This window comes from Acipenser ruthenus, chromosome 4, assembly GCF_902713425.1.
Source record: "Acipenser ruthenus chromosome 4, fAciRut3.2 maternal haplotype, whole genome shotgun sequence".
Lineage (NCBI taxonomy): Eukaryota > Metazoa > Chordata > Actinopteri > Acipenseriformes > Acipenseridae > Acipenser > Acipenser ruthenus.
The window spans coordinates 4,595,433-4,615,899 of NC_081192.1; the positions used below are offsets into that span (position 1 = coordinate 4,595,433).

The window sequence follows — 20,467 nt, forward strand, 5'->3', positions numbered from 1 at the left end:
CCCAGCACTAGTTTAAACATTCAGCAGTACAGTAGTTTAAACTTGATGCCCTCAATATCTTGATCTTGTTTATCAACAAACTGGGTCGTATTTGTTGGTTTTGCAACCAAAAATCATATCAGAAAGCCTCTGTTTTAAATGGAATTTTTCCTTACCACAACAGACCCAGTAACTGTGATGTTATTATCCTAAGTAACATGTGTTGGTTTGTTCCTGTAGATGGCATTATCCAACAGCCAATATGTCTGCTGTCTGCCTCAATGGATAAAACTATGATCCTGTGGTCTCCTGATGAAGAGTGTGTGGCTGGAGCAAGTGAGTACACCCTTCTTCTGCTGAGCAGCAGTGTCAAAGCTCACACCATTGCTGTGTTTGCTTTTGCAAACATTGCAGATCCCATAGTCTTTACACACACCCCCAACAATGGCAGTACAGTGACTTGTGTGACAGAGATGCACACACCATTTTACTAAATTTCTGAATGGTATACTAGGTTTTTATATGATATGTCTTTAAAACATTTTAAGAATCACAAATTTCCAATTTGTTTTCCAGCACTTGATGATTATGTATTTGTTTATTCTATAATTATCATCAGGTGTTGGTTTTCAATCATGATAATTGTCAATAATTATCAATGAATTTGGAATTTCGGCTTCTCTCGGCTCCTGTCTGTCTCACTCAGCCATTGAATGGTTTTCTTGACTTTTTCCAGAGAAAAAACGACTAGAGACCTGTGTTTTACGTCTTTTTGATGATGTCGGACAGGGTCCGACATTGGACCGGAATGGGAAAATTGTAATGTCGGACCTGGTCCGACATAGGACTGCAAAGGGTCAACTGTCGTACAACTTCTGGTGAGGTGCAACTGCTGTTGCTGGGGATAACAAAGCCCTGTGTGATGACAAGCAGGCATCCCCGGGAGGTGTTGTGCAGGCACCCCTGGGTGTGGGCGAACTGGCCTCCCCAGGTGATGGCAAACTGGCCTCCACCGGGTGGAAGGCTTGGCAGCCCTAACCGTGCCAGGCTTAACATCCCCAGGCGTTGCAGGCTCGGCAGCCCTAGGCGTTGCAGGCTTGGCAACCCCAGGCGTTGCAGGCTCGGCAGCCCTAGGTGTGGCAGCCCTAGGCATGGCAGGCTTGGCAGCCCTAGGCGTGGCAAGCTTGACATCCCCAGGTGTTGCAGGCTTGACAGCCCTAGGCGTGGCAGGCTCAAATGAGGGAGTGGCACTGTGGCATCCTTTTACATCAAGAATTATTTTTGTGGCTTGGCAATACCAATTTACTGATACACTGAAAACCACGTGCGCTTTTATGCATTTGCTTTTGTTTGCTGTCACTTTGCATGAACGTGTATTAGAAATGTAACAGGATTCATTAATGAAACTGTGTGTTTTGAGAAACAGGGCAAACTGCTGTGTCTTGATAAGGGGGCCTCTGGCTTGCAGATATACTGAACGATGTGACCTATTGATTAGGTGACCGGCGCCTGGACTGGATTAGGCTGAGCGGACAGTTGAATTATGTACAGATATTTAACACGTGCAACAACAATCGTTTTGTCGCAAGGAAGACATAAACTAGTGATGTCCCAGTGGAAAAGGACATTAAAACATCAAAGGACTGTGAGTTTAAAGAGGCAAGATACACAAATGATCTCATGAAAGTAGCCATTTAGCAGAGTGAAAAAGACTATAAATATCCAAGCAAAACTGAACATTTTGCGCTCCACATCAAACGCTAAACAAGGTGCTGTCACTCTGCTAAGCAGAGCTGCAACTCCGGGACTCTGCCTGAAAACGGACCCAAGACGAGGAAGCAAGCTGCAAGCGAGTCAACGGCCACAAGCAACGGGACTGAGGCCCGGCTGGAGGACTGCCGTAAAACTTACAGCAACTGTTATCAGATAAACCAGTCTGGGTCGTTTGTACACCTAAAACCATAGTATCCAAAAGAAACTGCTACCGGCGTAGCTAAAGATTCAGCGAAGAGGACATAGTGGACGGGTGCTGTTGTGGATCCTATACCGAGGACTGAAGACTTTGTTGCAGCTGTTTGTTGATTCTATCGAGAACTGAAAGCTTTGTTGCCGAGTTTCAACCAAAGTGGGATTGAAGACTTTGTTGCTGAGAGGAGAGCTTTTTGTACTGGACACTTCAACAGATTGAGTTTCCAAAACAGTGGACCAAAAGTCTAAGCTTCAGTCAGCTGCATTTTCCTTTCATGGAACTAAATTAATTAATTGTAACACATTCACATAGAATTGAACTGTTCATTATTTAGTTTGCACACTTTGTGTGTGAAATAACTTTTAGTGAAACTTGATGAAGTAACTATAAGTAATCTACCTCATGTTGTTGTATGAAGAATTTCTGTAAAAGTAAACTTGCCATATCCTTAATCTATATACCATTAATAAGCTTAATGTGATTGTGGCAAAGTGCCCCGCCCCTGTGTGCATTTGTGTGTTGTGTTGTATGTTGCGTGTGTTAATGTCGGTGTATAGATTGGTACACGGGATATAAACGGGTCTGTGTTTCACGTGTATTTAAAAAGTGTAGATTTGTATTTAGGCACGAGGAGAGCACAAATCACTTCACGTGCTGGTTAAATGTAATATGTGAGCACGGGGTTGCACAGAATTAATTCACGTGCTGGGATTCAAGTGAATAATTAATTAGTAATTGAATCCCAGCACAATAGTATATATAGACGCACATTTCTTGCACTCAGGGTTGGGTGTTCGGAAGAGGAGAACGGGTGAGAAAGAGAGGAGAGTTAAAATCATTAGAAAGATAGTAAAGATAAGTGTTTGTTCTCACCGTGTTTGTTTGTCTCCGTGCACCGTTTGTTAAGTGTCAGTCGTTTTGTCTGTCTGTTTATTTTGGCGTCAAGTGCCGTGTCCTGTTTTGTATTCCGTTGTTTAAACCTTTTTATTTTGTTAATAAACGCTGAGTGCAGCCATTGCACTCAGCTCATCATCACAACCACTGTCTGTGTTTGGATTCCTTTCTGGTCTGACGCCACCCACTCTGGCCGTCTTTGTGACAGTGATATATTCTACAATTGTCTGCATCATCTCAGTTAAGGCTGTGCTTGTATGTAGGCATGTGTGTGTGTGAGCAAGCTACTAGCTAAGTCACAGCTTGCTCAAGCTGCTGCTTTGTGTGTGAGGAGACAGGCGGTGTCATATTTCAATTGCCTGCTAACCAGCATGAGTGCAGTGAGAGCTTTTGACTTGTGCTCAGAGACTAAGAGATTTACTTGCTGACTTTCTGACCATTTCCCCCTTCCTCTGTGAAATTTACTGTGACTGCTCTGTGATTTTTAGTAATAGATATGAATGACATATCAAACAAAAAATGTCAGTCTCCTCCATTTAAAAGATCAAGAGGAATTTACCACAGAATGGTCATTCATTAAAATAAATAGTGTCTTAATCTCACGTCTGCTGTGATTACGGCCGGACAGACGAAGAAACACCAGCATAAGCAAAATCTCCCCATTGCTGTATGTTTGTGCAAATGGGTTTTGAGGTTTAACTCACTTCAATTAATTAAATAAATAAATTAATTAATTAATTAATTAATTAATTAATTAATTAATTAATTAATTAATTATTGAATACAATGCAACATTTTGTGTTTTGATAGTTGCAGAGTAGTGAACAATTACATAAAAAAACATTGTTAAATCTTTTTTGAGGTGTTATTTTGATAGTTATTTTTTTATAAAGTTTTGAGGTTGAATATTTCATCTTTAAATCCAGAATAAATTAATAAATTCCAAGTTTTAAAAAATCCAAAAATCAGTGTTTTTATTGGGGGGTGTTTAAATTTAAAAATGCAGTGTGTTTACAATTACCAAAATGATAGTCATTGGCTTACCAGAGCCGAATAACCTTTTAATTTCTAGGGGCTAGCAGCCACTGGCCTTAAAAAACTAAATAAACTGCGACTATTTTCTCCTTTGAGAAGTTGGCATCTCTGCTAACAAACTAGAGGGGCTGGGCTATTAAAACCAACATTTCTTTACAGAATTTACAAATATTGTGCTCAGTTAAAAGGCGTGTTGTACATAATAACATCATAAATATGTTAAATGAAAGCCTGCCTTATTTGTAGAGGAAATGGCCTCTGTTTTTTTTAGAAGCAAACACTTCTATGACCTGATGGTCAGGAATACTGCGGATAAGCTCCTTTTCCGTTGACAGTACACCAAGTGCGTTAAGTCTGTCTTGGGTCATTGTATTTTGCAGGAAACATCTCTCTGATTCGGCTGTTGTTACTATTATTATTATTATTTATTTATTAGCAGACTCGCTTATCCAGGGCGATTTACAGTCGTAAACAAAAATACATTTCAAGAATCACAGTACAAGTATTAATACAATTAAGCGCAAGATAAAATACAATGACTTGGGGAAGTAAGGGCGATCTCAGGTTTCTGAAATGGCTCTGAAGGTTGTTCTCCCTCAGCACTTTAAGCAATGGCGACACTCTTTACAGTTTCGAATTCAGTACTGCTGCACAAAACCGTTAGTTCACTTTGAAGTTTTTCTTTGCATAGCACTGCGTAACACTTTACTGCCATGTGCAGATGTTCATTGGGAAAATCGATGGAAGCGTTCTGAATCAATATGATCTAATGACATCAAGTGATTATCTTTGTCGAAGCGTTCTTTTGCCTGCAGAATCATAATATTACATGCTTCCTTCACTACATCAGCATTGTTTGATCAAATTATTTTCTTTGGTGGTTCAGTTTCGCTGTGGTTTTTTCAGCTTCTTCTGTGGGAAGGTTTTCTTTCGATGCTGTCACAGATTCAGCGAATTTGTCCAGAGTGTGTTTAATTGCTACTGCAGTCGAATTTCGCTTTTGCAAGATATTGTAAAGAATGTCCATGTAAAGCATGGCAGAATGAAAAAACTTCAAAAAGTAAAGAAAATCTTTATCTCCCAGAAGCTTTGCCAGTTCATAAGATTGCATAAACTGATCCATCATCCCAGCCGTCCTCATTCTGAATTTTCTCAAAGCACTCTTGTAGAGCCTTTTGATTTTCATAAACTGTGTTTACTGTTCTGCTTTTAAAATTACACCTTGTTGCCGCAGAACTTGGAATTCGACTGTCAAGTACAGCTGTTTGTTTTGGAGATGTTGAGAAAAATGTTGAAAAGGTTGAAACTTATGCACAGAAAAGTGATTGGTTTGACAACTGATCAGACGTGTCGCATAATAATATTTAGCTGATGAGCATAATAATAGACAAAGTGCACGTATGGATAACTTTCTTTGAGTCTTGCTTGGACATCATTAACTGCACCACTCATTACAGCTGCTCCGTCGAATGTCTGTGCGCTAAGTTTTGTTTTTAAATTGTAGGCTCCAGTTCTTGCTTCAGAAGAGTTGCTAATCCTTCAGCCGTTCGGTCCCGAACTTCCAAAAAAACGTGAAACCTTTCAATTACAGAGCCTTCCTTGATATACCTAAGCACAATCACTAGTTGAGCTGTACATGACACATCTGTCATTTCGTTGGCTTGTACTGACACGAAGCTTGCATTTGAAACTTCAGTTTTAATTTTTTTCATGTTCACTTCCAGCATACAATCTAGAAGTTCGTTCTGTATGGTCTTCAATGTATTTTTAGACACAGTTGCATTTGCAAGGTGATTAGCTAACGGATTCTCTAGTTCAGAAAACGCATCTCCCAAATCTCTAGAAACACTCATGACTTCCACAGAACCCGATGTAGTCAATTATCCAGGAAAGAGCATACTTATTCTGCTGTACAAGATCATTATACCTTTGCATGGAAATACGGCAACCTTCATCAATCTGAGTAGCAATATTAATGTTTCCAGTCGTTTTCAGTTAACACAGTTCTCGACATGAGAAGCACTGCACTCATGTTTCTTAACTTTCTCTGACAGGTGTTTTAATCATTCATTCTGGGTTTGAACCAAGCTGTATCCCCTCCACACGAGATGCAGGGAAAACAAGACAAGGTTGTTGTTTTTTTCAATCACCGTCAGCCAATTCTTCCTGTTAAACTATGACACACAAAAGCTTCGGTTTTATTTCTTGTGATTTTGTGTCATTTTAATATCACAAGGCTTGTGTACACCCATCCTTTTAACCTCACAACTTTTCTTCTATTGACATAGAAAAAAAGGCTTCTGAACCCTCGTCACTCACCGAATAACTGAGACACTGGCGGGCTGAAGGGTTACATCGGTAGTTTCCGTAAATACTCGGATAAGACTTGGGCTGTTGGTGATTAGCCCCATTTTATTCCCGGCGTGCTTCGCATGAAATGTAGGGAGTCCCTGCAAGCCCCGACTGATGAAGTGATAAACACATAGCAACTCGAACAAAGAGCTAACGAAATGTAGCCCTTTCCGGACTGATAACGACGAGGAGTGTCAACAATGTCCTGATGCAAGAGAGCACACCTTCACTGTAAATTTAAACATGGGAGTGAATTACATTTATTGATGATGAGAGAAACTAACCATGAATATTAGTGGTTGGGGGAGTGCAGTGAGTGCTGTGGTGCTCATTATAACTAGGGGTCTACTTAAATCGCGGTAAATTTACGTATTTTTCACGGGTATGTTGCGGAATAAAATTAGGATTTCGCGGAAATTTCGCGGACATGTTTAAACATTAAATAAACCTAAGTAGACAGTATTTCAGAACACTATAAAGCCTAAAAATAGTGGTACTTGCTTCCTTACTAAAACAGAGTGCTGGCATTTGTTAAAGGAGAATATGTAGCATCCCCCTGCAGTTGACTTGCCCATACATTGAGACTGCACGTCTGCATCCACTGAATTGGTTGGAAGTTAAGGCAAAGCTTTGCCAAGTTATACAGATGTGGATACCGATTAGAAACAGCCCAAAAACTCGGTTACACAAGGGCATCTGGCATACTTTAATGAAGTCAATGTATGCAGCACGTTCGTTGTCATGTTATTTGTCCCATCCAATAATTTATTTTATTAGTACCGAGTCAAAACAAAGAAAACGTGGCTATTCGGGTCTAAAATTCCAACTGTAAGCAGCAGGTTGAAGCGAGGTGGCTGTGCTGGATCGTTTTAGTACTGATTTAACTTGCAGACAGGAATACTTTTTGTCTCGGCTGACTTTCCAGTTTGGTTTCTGAAAGCTGTTTATTTTACGTTATTATTATTATTATTTATTTCTTAGCAGACGCCCTTATCCAGGGCGACTTACAATTGTTACAACATATCACATTATACAGATATCACATTATTTTTACATACAATTACCCATTTATACAGTTGGTTTTTTTTTTACTGGAGCAATCTAGGTAAAGTACCTTGCTCAAGGGTACAACAGCAGTGTTCCCCACTGGGGATTGAACCCACAACCCTCCGGTCAAGAGTCCAGAGCCCTAACCACTACTCCACACTGCTGCCCTCTGTAGTAGCCTTTTGTTTAATGTGTGATTCTGAAGCTAAATAGCGATCGATCGTATTTTCTCCAAATACACATTAAGATATGGAAAACAATTACCTCAGTCTGCATGTAGTTTATTTGGAAAATATCTTGAAACGATCATCAGCCGAAATATAGTTTGCTTTCTTTGTCGTCCATTTCTACTATTTTACCTCCAATGCTGAAAACTAGATTTTAGCAACCGAAATCAAAACAGCAATGCAGCACCAACTTTGTCCCGCAACCTCCTGCACAGTACAGGTCACATAAAAGCAGTAAAGACGCACTGATAGGCTGATTAAAACTTTGTCATTTGAATAGTAAACAAGAACGTTAACTGCTTTGGAGAATTTCTTTTGTAAATGTTACTTGTGGACATTTTTTGTTTTTTCTTTGCTTAAGTGCAATGCACACAGGACGGCGAAGGAATAAGAATGGGCTATCTACAGAAGGAAGATACGTATTTTGCGTCACTTGCGTTGTGCAGAAGTTCATTTAAACGCGGTTTCTTTTTTTTTTTCTTTCCTCTCCGTACTTGTTTGTATGCATTGGCCCCTAAGAGGTGAATTTCGCGGTGACCCCTTAATTTCACGATTTCCGCGAAATCCGCGAAATCGCGAATTAGGTAGGTCCCTAATTATAACTCCATTGCTCAGTAGAATTCCCATTAAAAATGATATTTTTTTGTTGCAATGCTAGTTATCCCAGTTAACCCAATATCTAATTTTACTTGGAAGTATGATTAACATTCTCAAAATATTTGATCTGTTAATGTATCTTCTGGGCCCCCCTGGAATGCCCGAGCATTCCGGTTATACCACCACTGTGGGCGTGTGAACAGGATGGCTTTGCAGGGGTGGCGTCAGACCAGAAACTCCAGGAAGTAGCAGGGGGAAATGCTAAACAAAAGGGCACATTGGCCAAACAGACAAACAAACAATAAACAATAACAAGTATCATGCTGTTTTATTGACCAGCACGTTTAGCAATTGTTATCTCTCTGCGTTTATGTTATTACCTCCTCTCCACACTCATTCTCCACTCTAAACCCTCTTCCAAAAATGATCTTGGAGTGGGTCTTTTATATCTGCTGGAGCCTTAATTACCTATTAAACAGTGAATGCTGGCTCCAGCCACATTCCCACAAGCTTTACAAGGATGGGGATTCAACCCCATCCACACCAGCTACACTTTACGAGACTGGCTTTTTATATATATATACAGTACTGTGCAAAAGTTTTAGGCAGGTGTGAAAAAATACTGTAATGTAAGAATGCTTTCAAAAATAGACATGTTAATAGTTTATATATTTATCAATTAACAAAATGCAAAGTGAATGAACAGAAGAAAAATCTACATCAAATCAATATTTGGTGTGACCACCCTTTGCCTTCAAAACAGCATCAATTCTTCTAGGTACACTTGCACACAGTTTTTGAAGGAACTCGGCAGGTAGGTTGGCCCAAACATCTTGGAGAACTAACCACAGTTCTTCTGTGGATTTAGGCAGCCTCAGTTGCTTCTCTCTCTTCATGTAATCCCAGACAGACTCGATGATGTTGAGATCAGGGCTCTGTGGGGGCCATACCATCACTTCCAGGACTCCTTGTTCTTCTTTACGCTGAAGATAGTTCTTAATGACTTTCGCTGTATGTTTGGGGTTGTTGTCATGCTGCAGAATAAATTTGGGGCCAATCAGATGCCTCCCTGATGGTATTGCATGATGGATAAGTATCTGCCTGTACTTCTCAGCATTGAGGAGACCATTAATTCTGACCAAATCCCCAACTCCATTTGCAGAAATGCAGCCCCAAACTTGCAAGGAACCTCCACCATGCTTCACTGTTGCCTGCAGACACTCATACGTGTACCGCTCTCCAGCCCTTCGGCGAAAAAACTGCCTTCTGCTACAGCCAAATATTTCAAATTTTGACTCATCAGTCCAGAGCACCTGCTGCCATTTTTCTGCACCCCAGTTCTTGTGTTTTCATGCATAGTTGAGTCGCTTGGCCTTGTTTCGACGTTGGAGGTATGGCTTTTTGGCCGCAAGTCTTCCATGAAGGCCACTTCTGACCAGACTTCTCCGGACAGTAGATGGGTGTACCAGGGTCCCACTGTTTTCTGCCAATTCTGAGCTGATGGCACTGCTGGACATCTTCCGATTGCGAAGGGAAGTAAGCATGATGTGTCTTTCATCTGCTGCAGTAAGTTTCCTTGGCCGACCACTGCGTCTACAGTCCTCAATGTTGCCTGTTTCTTTGTGTTTCTTCAAAAGAGCTTGGACAGCACATCTGGAAACCCCTGTCTGCCTTGAAATTTCTGCCTGGGAGAGACCTTGCTTATGCAGTATAACTACCTTGTGTCTTGTTGCTGTGCTCAGTCTTGCCATGGTGTATGACTTTTGACAGTAAACTGTCTTCAGCAACCTCACCTTGTTAGCTGAGTTTGGCTGTTCCTCACCCAGTTTTATTCCTCCTACACAGCTGTTTCTGTTTCAGTTAATGATTGTGTTTCAACCTACATATTGAATTGATGATCATTAGCACCTGTTTGGTATAATTGTTTAATCATACACCTGACTATATGCCTACAAAATCCCTGACTTTGTGCAAGTGTACCTAGAAGAATTGATGCTGTTTTGAAGGCAAAGGGTGGTCACACCAAATATGGATTTGATTTAGATTTTTCTTCTGTTCACTCACTTTGCATTTAGTTAATTGATAAATATAATCTATTAACATGTCTATTTTTGAAAGCATTCTTACTTTACAGCATTTTTTCACACCTGCCTAAAACTTTTGCACAGTACTGTATATGCACATTTTTGTTAATTGTTTTATTAGTAATTATCCCCTGCTCATGGTGATCATTGTAAATTAGAGCCAGGTGCAGGGTATATAAAGAAGGCAGCCAGTCTGTTCTGGGCTGCTGGTGTGTTTAGAAGCCCGCTTGACAGTGTGCTCAAGCGTAAAAAGAAAAGGTTGTGTAAAAACCTTTTTGTTTCTGTGTTAAACCTGTGTGGTTTGGTGTGTTTGTTTGGCCGTCCTGCGAGCTAGTCAGGGACCTGCCTGTATAGTCAGTGTTTATTTTTGTTTGTGAGTGCCGGCCGGGTTCTATATATATATATATATATATTACCATTAATAATAATAATAATAATAATAATAATAATAATAATAATAATAATAATAATAATAATAATAATAATAATAATGCAATACAAATAATATTGTCATATTTACATAAATTGTATCATACAAATAAATCATAAAAATAGCGCACAATATATACATAGGGGCTCCCCGTCACAGGGCGGCACTGAGAACCCTAACTGAATCTATGCAACTAGTTTGTTAGCTTTTATTTCTAAGTAATGGAGGGGAGAGGGTAAGTGTATTATAGTTCATCACTAGAGCTGAATACTCTTGACGCACCATTTATCGATAGGTAATCACTGAACTCAGTGCTGGTGTTATCGATGTAGTCTGAAGCTAGATGGGATGTGCATTTTCAGTGACAGATTTCCATCCTGTGCTTACACATCATCTGGGAAATGGATCTCTGCCATGTTCTGAACTGTAAACTGTTTAAATACATGCCGGCTTGGGACAGCTGAGCAGTAAGAGTGTGTTACAAAGCCTCAGAGAGAGTGATTCGTTTTGCCTCCTGGGTTTTCATAATTAGGCGGTAAAGATGCCTGTCATTTTGAAACATGTTATTCAAGTCCATTGTCTGATGTTTCCTGGTATTTATGTGCAGTTAGTTTATTGTAAATGAATGGTAGTAGATTAATGCCCGTGACCTCTGAGGTCAGATGTTCTCAGTTTTTTTTAAAGCTTTGTTGAACAAAAATGTCTTTAGCCAAGATAAATAAATAAATAATATATTCAGAATCCTTAACCTTTTACTAGCCTTTATTTTTGTTGCTCATTTTTGGGAGAATCGATAACCCAGAAGCTCTTTGAAATCACAGCTGTGTTGCCTTTCCAGGTCTGCGTTGGGGAGGTTGGTGGAACACGCTGGGATTTTTTGGCTGTCACATGAGTGCTGATGGGTCCATGATTCTGGCTCACGTGTCCCATGGAGCTCTCCATCTTTGGTGCCAGGATCCTTCTAAAGAGGGAAGCCCATCTTTAACATTCCCCTTTTCTGCAGTTAGTAACACTTGAGCGTTGGCTATATCGCACCTTTTTGATGGCTGTTATGTACATGTGATGTGTTTTTGCTCTGACTTTCTTTATGCAGCATTAATGAAATGCATATCTATGACATCAAGCAATAAACTCCAGATTCTACCACAAGTTATGTAAGCCATAACTTGGCTGAGGTATTGAATGCTACATCTTGGGAACCACAACAGGGATGGAAAAAAAGACTCCTATTGCACAGCAATTTCACCCAATCCAGGTTTTAGGCTTAATTAGCCTCAATGTATAGGTGAAACGCTCGGGTGAGTCTTTTCAAAACTCCTAGAAAATTCAGGATCAAACTGCTATGCAAGGGGAGTTGCCATTATTTCCATTCATTAGGATGAATGGTGCCCCACAGTTGTAATTTCTGGACACCAACAGTGTTCATGACCTGAGCTGGATTCCTGAAGGTGAATTCATTGTGTCAGCTCTGACCAGACTACAAGGCTTTATGCTCCCTGGAGAAGAGCAAACCAGAACCAGGTAATACTGTATCTCTGCAAACCAGAACCAGGTAATACTGTATCTCTGCAAACCAGAACCAGGTAATACTGTATCTCTGCAATGAACCATCACCCCCTGATCATGTAACTAAACCTACACTTCTACAAGTACCGGAAATGGCTTTTTTGTCTAGTACCCCCAAGTTTCAGAAAAATATGTAATTTTGCACTGGGCTGGTCAGCTTTACAGCCATGTGTTGCAGTGCCTGTTTAAAACCCAGAATGGCAGAGATATATTCATAAAATCATTTGTTGACAATAAGGATGAATGACTGCATTAAGCATGGGTGAACGTTTGCTGTCCATTCCTAATGCAGGTGTGTGTGGGGGGTGGGGATATTTTTGATCATTTTGTTATGGTTTTGCCTTTTAAATGGTTTAAAATGTAATAAAAAAAAAACAGAAAGTCTTTCAGAAGGCACCAGAAGTCCGATTGATAAAAACAACAACAACAACAACAACAAAAAAAACACACAATAAAACACACCCTACATGAACATTGGTTTGACCCATAGTCCACACAGCACTGCTTACAACAGCTAAAGTTAGCAGTGGTGTGACTGTCTTCAACAGAAGATGCTGGGCAGTTTGTGGAGACTACAAAAAATGATTAATTAAATATAGGCTAGCTAGTTGTTAGTTTTATTCTCTATTAATTAAATGATATGCATTAAAAAACAAAAAGGCAAGAGAGAACCAGACAGTTATTTATTTATTTTTTTAAATAAGGAAGTTAGTAGGTTCATGTTGCTGTGGGGCCATAAACGGGTTTCAGTTTAACACCCACATTAAAATAATACGGTTATTAAGCAGTAGTAATAATCTAAAGCAGTGGTATTTCAAAATAACAGAAGCCCGTTTTTATTTTAGTGGAGTAGGCTAGGATTTATTAAAAATGCGTCGTTGTTCTTTATTGAAATACATTTTCAGCTTTCACATAGAAGCTTGTTGTGTACGACTCATTCAATCAAACCAAGTAGGAATTTGCTTGCATCGTTTAAGACGTTTTTCAAGTCAAGGAAGTTTATTTGTGTATAAAAAGTCGCAGTCATTTTTTCGCAGCCAGTGACACTTTAGTAGGGTTCAAGCTATTTTTGCCTGTTTTTTTTTACTATTGTAGGTTTGTGGTTATAACTCTTTAAGTATAAAGTTTACAGGTACATGTCATACGTGGAATGAATGTGGACACTAGGCTTCCATAAAAAAAGTGAAATAGTCCTGAGACTCACCCTGTTTAATACAGATAACAAAAAACACAGAAAAAGAGAGATGCTTTTTAGAAAAAAAATATTTTAGCATGGCCAGCTCAAATCTGACGTGTACAATGACACTTCAACATGTAGGGAACATGGGAAAAAAGAGAAAAAAACGCATTCACATTATTCGTCCCAGGGACCCTGATCATTTGGCACAATATGGGGCTGTTCACTGTGGCTTGAATGGCCAGCAAGGTGGCTGTACCCTAACTCTAACAGCGCGTGTCTCGGGCATCTGATCCACAAACACGAAAAACAAATAGATATTTATCGGAAAATAGGTCCTTGTGCCTTCGATGTTGCCATTTCTCTTCTTTTGTGTAAAGATGTGTGAAAATGTTTGTTTACTACATGAGGTAGGTCTGTGTGGCAAAGTGCCCCGCCCCTGTGTGCATTTGTGTGTTCTGTGTATGTATGTGTGCGTGCGTATGTTAATGTTGGTGTATAGATTGGTACACGGGATATAAACGGGTCTGTGTTTCACGTGTGTTTAAAGTGTATAATTATATTTAGGCACGAGGATGGCACATCACTTCACGTGCAGATAAAATATGTATAATGTGTGGCACGGGGTTGCACAGAATTAATTCACGTGCTGGGATTCAAGTGAATAATTAATTAGTAATTGAATCCCAGCACAATAGTATATATAGACGCACATTTCATTCAGTCAGGGTTGGGTGTTCGGAAGAGGAGAACGGGTGAGAGAGAGAGAGAGAGAGAGAGAGAGAGAGAGAGAGAGAGAGAGAGAGAGAGAGAGAGAGAGAGCAGCAGCAGCAAGATGAGCTCTTAATTTAAACTAAAAAAATGTTAATCTAGAGTAAATTTAATTGTGAGAATTAAGAATATAAATCAGTAAGAACAAATAAAAAACAAATGGAAAACTTTTACTACAGAAATAAGACATCCAGGAAAAATTAAACAATTAAACAAGAAAGAAAGAAAGAAAGAAAGAAAGAAAGAAAGAAAGAAAGAAAGAAAGAAAGAAAGAAAGAAATAGAAAGAAAGCAAAAGAAAAGAACTGAACTGAAGAGGAAAAGAAAAGAAATAAGACCTCCAGGAAAATTAAACAAGAAAGAAAGAGAAAGAAAGAAAGAAACAGAAAGAAAGAGAAATAAACAGAAAGAAATAGAAAGAAACAGAAAGAAATAGAAAGAAACAGACAAATTGAAATAAACAGAAAGAAAGAAAAAGAAAAGAACTGAAGAGGAAAATAAAAGGTAAGCCTTTTTAATATAACAAATTAACTAAAACCTAATAGCTAAAAACTCTCAGTCACTGAAAGCAGCTGAAACCGGTTGGTTTTTGACAGTTGGTCGGAATGGATAAATGTATCAATTTAGCCCTGCAGAGTGGGAGGGGCCAGACTAGCAGTGTAATCCGATACCCTGATGAGGTCACCAGTGCAAAGGCAAAGAAGCTTTATAAGAACAAGCTAATGAAGGAGTCCCCAGAGACACTGATAGCAGACTGCAGCCTGGCTGGGGGCAAGAGGACCAAAACCAACCTGCTGTTCTATACACAGCACCCCACTGCCTGGCACACAGCCCTCTGCACAGCACATAGTAATATCAAGCTGGGAGGGATTTGCAAAGGAAGGCAACTGCGTATAGGAGATGAAACTGACCCTGACAGCACAAGGCTCAGCATCAATGTGTTTTATAATGGCACTATTATGATTCAGGGAACTGAGGCCAGCCTAGAACTATTCGAGAAAGATTTCCAGGCTCTAAAAGAACTGGCTGAGAAGGAGAAAAAAAATCCAGAGGTACTAGACCCAGAACAGCAGCCAGCTCCCCACACCGCAGACACAGCCCCCTGCAGCCCCCACACTGCAGACACAGCCCCCTGCAGCTCCCCCACTGCAGCCCCCCGCACCCCCCCGCTCACCCCCAGACTGCCCAGCACAGTGCAGCACTTGAAGGAATGCCTCTCACTGCTGGAGGTGGAGTTTGCAGAATTCAAGGAGCTCACCCTGACCACGCTGACAGAGAACGACCTCGTGCAGCAGATAAGAGACGAGGTGAGGCAGGTGAGGAACGAGGCCAGGGCTTCCATCAGGGAGCTGGGAGCTGAGATGGGAGAGCTGCGGCAGGACAACGAGGCCCTGAGAAACGAGCTGGCCAAGCTGAGAGAGGAGCTGCAGCGCAAAGAGAGGAGCATACAGAGCCTGAGAGAGCAGCTACTCAGAGTCACACCTCCCCCCCCCACCCAGAACAGCAACACCACAGCCAGCCCAAGAACACAGGAGCTACAGCAAGCAGGGCCTGTGTGACTGACACCGACACCGATACACACACCACATCATCCCACACACACACTGATCCAAACACACACCCCACTCCCCCAGCACACCCCGACAGTGAGACACTCCCCCCCACCACACACACTACCCCCCACTCCCCCACCACACACACTGATCCAAACACACACCCCACTCCCCCAGCACACCCCGACAGTGAGACACTCCCCCCCCACCACACACACTACCCCCCACTCCCCCACCACACACACTGCCCCTCCCTCCCACATCACACACACTGCCCCAGAGACACAGACTCCCTCGAGTAGACAGGCTAATAAAATATACAGCTCCAAGGTAGCCATTCTTATCGACTCCAACGGGAAGTACTTGAACCAGCGAAGACTCTTCCCCAGCAGCCGGGTAGCAAAATTCTGGTGCCCAACTACAGAAAGGGCGCTCCAGCTGCTGTGCCAGTCGACCCTGAGAGACCCCGAGCACATTATCATCCACACTGGCACCAACGACCTGGGCTCTCAGGGGGAAGATGTGGCCGAGTCGGTAAGGAGAGTAGCGGAGAAGGCCACAAAGGAGTTCCCTGGTGCGAAGATAGTGATCTCCACCCTGCTGCCCAGAGAGGACGTCCCCCAGCACACTATTCAGAGGATCAACAGTGACATTTCCAGAGGCTGTGCCCTTCTGCCTAATGTCCACTTGGCACACCACCCCACCCTGAGCACGCTGCACCTGTACGACCATGTACACCTCGACCAGGAAGGCGTTAGGATCTTCGCCAAAAACCTAAAGGACACTGCCATGGGCCGAGACCCCGCCAGCCACCCCCGAAACAGGAGCACACCGGACCACCACCAAGGACAGCGCAGCCCTGTGCTTACGAGGAGACCCCCCCAAGAACACCAGCCTCTGCAGCCTGGACACCGGCAGCACACACTACAACAGACCAGAAGAGCCCAGCCCAGCAGAGCCCAGCCCAGAGGGACCCAGCCCAGCAGAGCCCAGCCCAGAGGGACCCAGCCCAGCAGAGCCCAGCCCAGAGGGACCCAGCCCAACAGAGCCCAGCCCAGAGGGATCCAGGAACAGCAGCAGCTCCAGCACAGCAGTCAGACAGAGCAGCAGCAACACAGCTATGCAGCAGCTGCTTCCAAACCAAGGACCCTAGCCAGCTCTGAGATGGGGGAGATACGGCAGCTCCTGAACTTAATTTTCAAAATCATGAGCTAAGTACACCCCACTCTAAATGTATTAGAAAAGAAATGTACAACTAATAATAATAATTAGAATAAGAAAATAGTACAAATAATAAGAAAATACTTAATAGTGTAAAACATGTTACTGATTTGTGTTCAATGTTTCTGACATTATATTTTATTCTAGATAATAATTATAAATAGCTTAAATTATAAATATGAGATCGCTTACAATTAGCTCCTGGAATATTCAGGGTTTGTGTTCGTCAGTGTTTGGGCTGAAGAGCACAGACCCTGAATTCATCAGAAATATAAATAACATAGATATAATTATTCTCCACGAGACGTGGTGCCGTGCTGATGTGTCCACTCACTGTCCCTCAGGCTACAGGGAGATTATAGTGCCCTCTCTGAAACACTCACACGTAAAACGTGGCAGAGACTCAGGGGGGATCATTGTGTGGTACAGAGAGGAGCTCACCGACTCTATTAGACCAATAAGAACAGGAGAGACCCACCTGTGGCTAAAAATGAGTAATAGCATTGTCACCTGCCAAACAGATATCTACCTGTGTGCAGCCTACATCCCCCCATCGGACTCCCCTTATTACAAGGAAGACACCTTCCATGATCTCCAGACAGAGATCTGCCACTTCCAGGCCCAGGGAAGTGTGCTGCTCTGCGGTGACTTTAATGCCAGAACAGGCACTCTGCCTGACTTCATGAACTCACAGGGGAACAGCCACATATTCGGACAATCCCCTCTGTACCACACGCACATGACTACAAACAGGAATAGCCATGACAGTGTGGTAAATAAAAATGGGAGACAATTATTGAATCTCTGTCAAGGCCTAGGCCTATATATCATGAATGGCAGGATCAGAGGGGACTCTTTAGGTAGGTTTACATACAGCTCAGCTCTTGGTAACAGTGTGGTGGACTATGCCATCACTGACCTGGACCCCTCCTTTATTAATGCATTCACTGTCAGACCACAAACCCCCCTGTCAGATCACAGTCAAATCACTGTGTTCATAAAAAGAACAGAGCAGATCAACAACACACAGACACAGCCCTGTAAGCTGTACAATCTAAACCATTCCTACAGATGGGCTCCAAACAGCACAGAAACATACAAAGAAGCAATTGGCACCAATGAAATAGAAACCCTAATACACACATTTCAAAACACACAGTATCAACACACAAAAACAGGAGTAACTCTGGCTGTAAAAGATTTGAATAACATATTTAGAAAAGCAGCAGAAAAATCTAAATTAAAAATAGTAAATCGGAAAAACAACCAAAAGAATAAATTCAAAGAAAAGTGGTTTGATGAAGAATGTAAAACTAGAAGGGAAAAACTAAGACAGCTATCCAATCAAAAACATAAAGATCCAGACAGCCCAGACTTACGTCTCAGATACTGTGAGGCACTGAATCAATACAAACACACTCTAAGAAATAAAAAACAAGACCATATTAATAAACAACTCAGCGAAATTGAGGAGTCAATAAACCAAAATCATTTTTGGGAAACCTGGAATAACCTAAATTCAACAAAAAAAGAAGAATTGGCCATCCAAAATGGAAACATTTGGAAAAAACATTTTGAAAAACTTTACAAAGAAATACAAAACAAAGAACAAAAAACTCAAAATGCCATTTGTGAAAAACTAAAAAATTTAGAATCCTGTATTAAGGACAATCAGAACCCCCTCGACACCCCAATCACGGTGGAGGAGCTGAGTGATAAACTCAAGGCCCTCAAATCAAAAAAAGCAAGTGGACCTGACAGCATCAACGCTGAGATGGTCAAACACAGCAGCCCCAAGCTGCAGGAGGCCCTGCTCAAACTCCTCAATCTTGTACTGAGAGCTGGGTATTTCCCTGAGACCTGGAACCAAGGGCTTATAACACCCATATATAAAAGTGGAGACAAATTCGACCCCAATAACTACCGGGGCATCTGTGTGAGCAGTAATCTGGGGAAGGTGTTCTGCAGTATCATTAACGCCCGGATACTGGCCTTCCTTACCGAACACAGTGTCCTGAGTAAGAGTCAGATTGGATTTCTACCAAAACACCGCACTTCTGATCATGTTTACACCCTACACACCCTAATCAATAAACACGTCCATCAAACTAATAAAGGAAAAATATTCGCTTGCTTTATAGACTTTAAAAAGGCATTTGATTCAATTTGGCATAAAGGACTATTTCTTAAACTTCTTCAAAGTGGTGTAGGGGGTAAAGTCTATGACATCATAAAATCGATGTACTCAGAAAATAAGTGTGGTGTGAAAATTGGCAACAAAAGAACAGAATTCTTCACACAAGGGCGTGGGGTGAGACAGGGCTGCAGTCTGAGCCCAACACTGTTCAACATATATATCAATGAGCTGGCCACAGTGTTGGAGCAGTCTGCAGCCCCTGGCCTCACTCTACATGACACTGAAGTCAAGTTTCTGCTCTATGCAGATGACCTGGTCCTGCTGTCACCCACAGAGCAGGGGCTGCAGCAGAGCCTGGCACTGCTAGAGCAGTACTGTCAGACCTGGGCCCTGACAGTAAACATGAACAAGACCAGAGTCATGATATTCCAGAAGAAAGCCAGATCTCAGGGAAATAAGTACCACTTCACTCTAGGTAACACCACCCTAGAGCACACCAGCAGCTACACATACCTGGGTCTGACCATCAGTGCATCAGGGAGCTTTAACCTGGCAGTGAATGCACTAAAGGAGAAAGCACGCAGGGCTTTTTATGCCATAAAGAGGAGGCTCTACAATATAAATCCCCCCGTCAAAATTTGGCTCAAAATTTTTCAAAGTGTAATTCAGCCAATTGCTCTCTATGGCAGTGAAGTGTGGGGTCCAATCACCAACCAGGACTACACAAAATGGGACAAACACCCCACAGAAACCCTGCATGCAGAGTTCTGTAAAAACATCATGAGATTACAAAGAAAAACACCAAACAATGCATGCAGGGCTGAATTAGGCCTTTATCCATTGATTATTAACATCCAAAAAAGAGCATTAAAATACTGGATTCATCTAAAAACTAGTGACCCAAACTCACTCCATCATAAAGCCCTGCAATACCAAGAGCTCAGCCCAGAAAAGAGTCCCCTCAGCCAGCTGGTCCTGAAGCTCACTGAGCTGAGCAACACTGACATCAGTCAGCTTCAGGACAGCACTGCAAAAACAATTCCAATTAGTGTAAACCAAATTATAAAACACCTGAAACACTCCTATCTGGACCATTGGGATACAAATACTAAAACACAAAACAAACTAGAGTGCTATCGGACCTTAAATAGAAATTACACCCTGGCAGAATACCTGGTAACTGTCAGAAACACAAAGCAGAGGCAGATCCTGACCAAATACCGGCTCAGTGACCACAACCTGGCCATTGAAAAAGGCCGACAGAGGCAAACCTGGCTGGCCAGGGAGAACAGGCACTGTGGTCACTGTGAGACAGGAGAGGTCGAGACAGAGATTCACTTCCTGACACACTGTGAAAAATATAAAAACATAAGGGACATTTTCTTCCCCAAATTCTGTGATTTAGTCCCAGAATTCCCAAAAATGTGTG

General features: G+C 41.8%; 1 pseudogene; it reads left to right on the forward strand.

The window, feature by feature from the left end:
• The window catches only part of LOC131733313 (elongator complex protein 2-like), a 49,439-nt pseudogene that overhangs the window by 15,869 nt on the left and 13,103 nt on the right, over positions 1–20,467 (forward strand).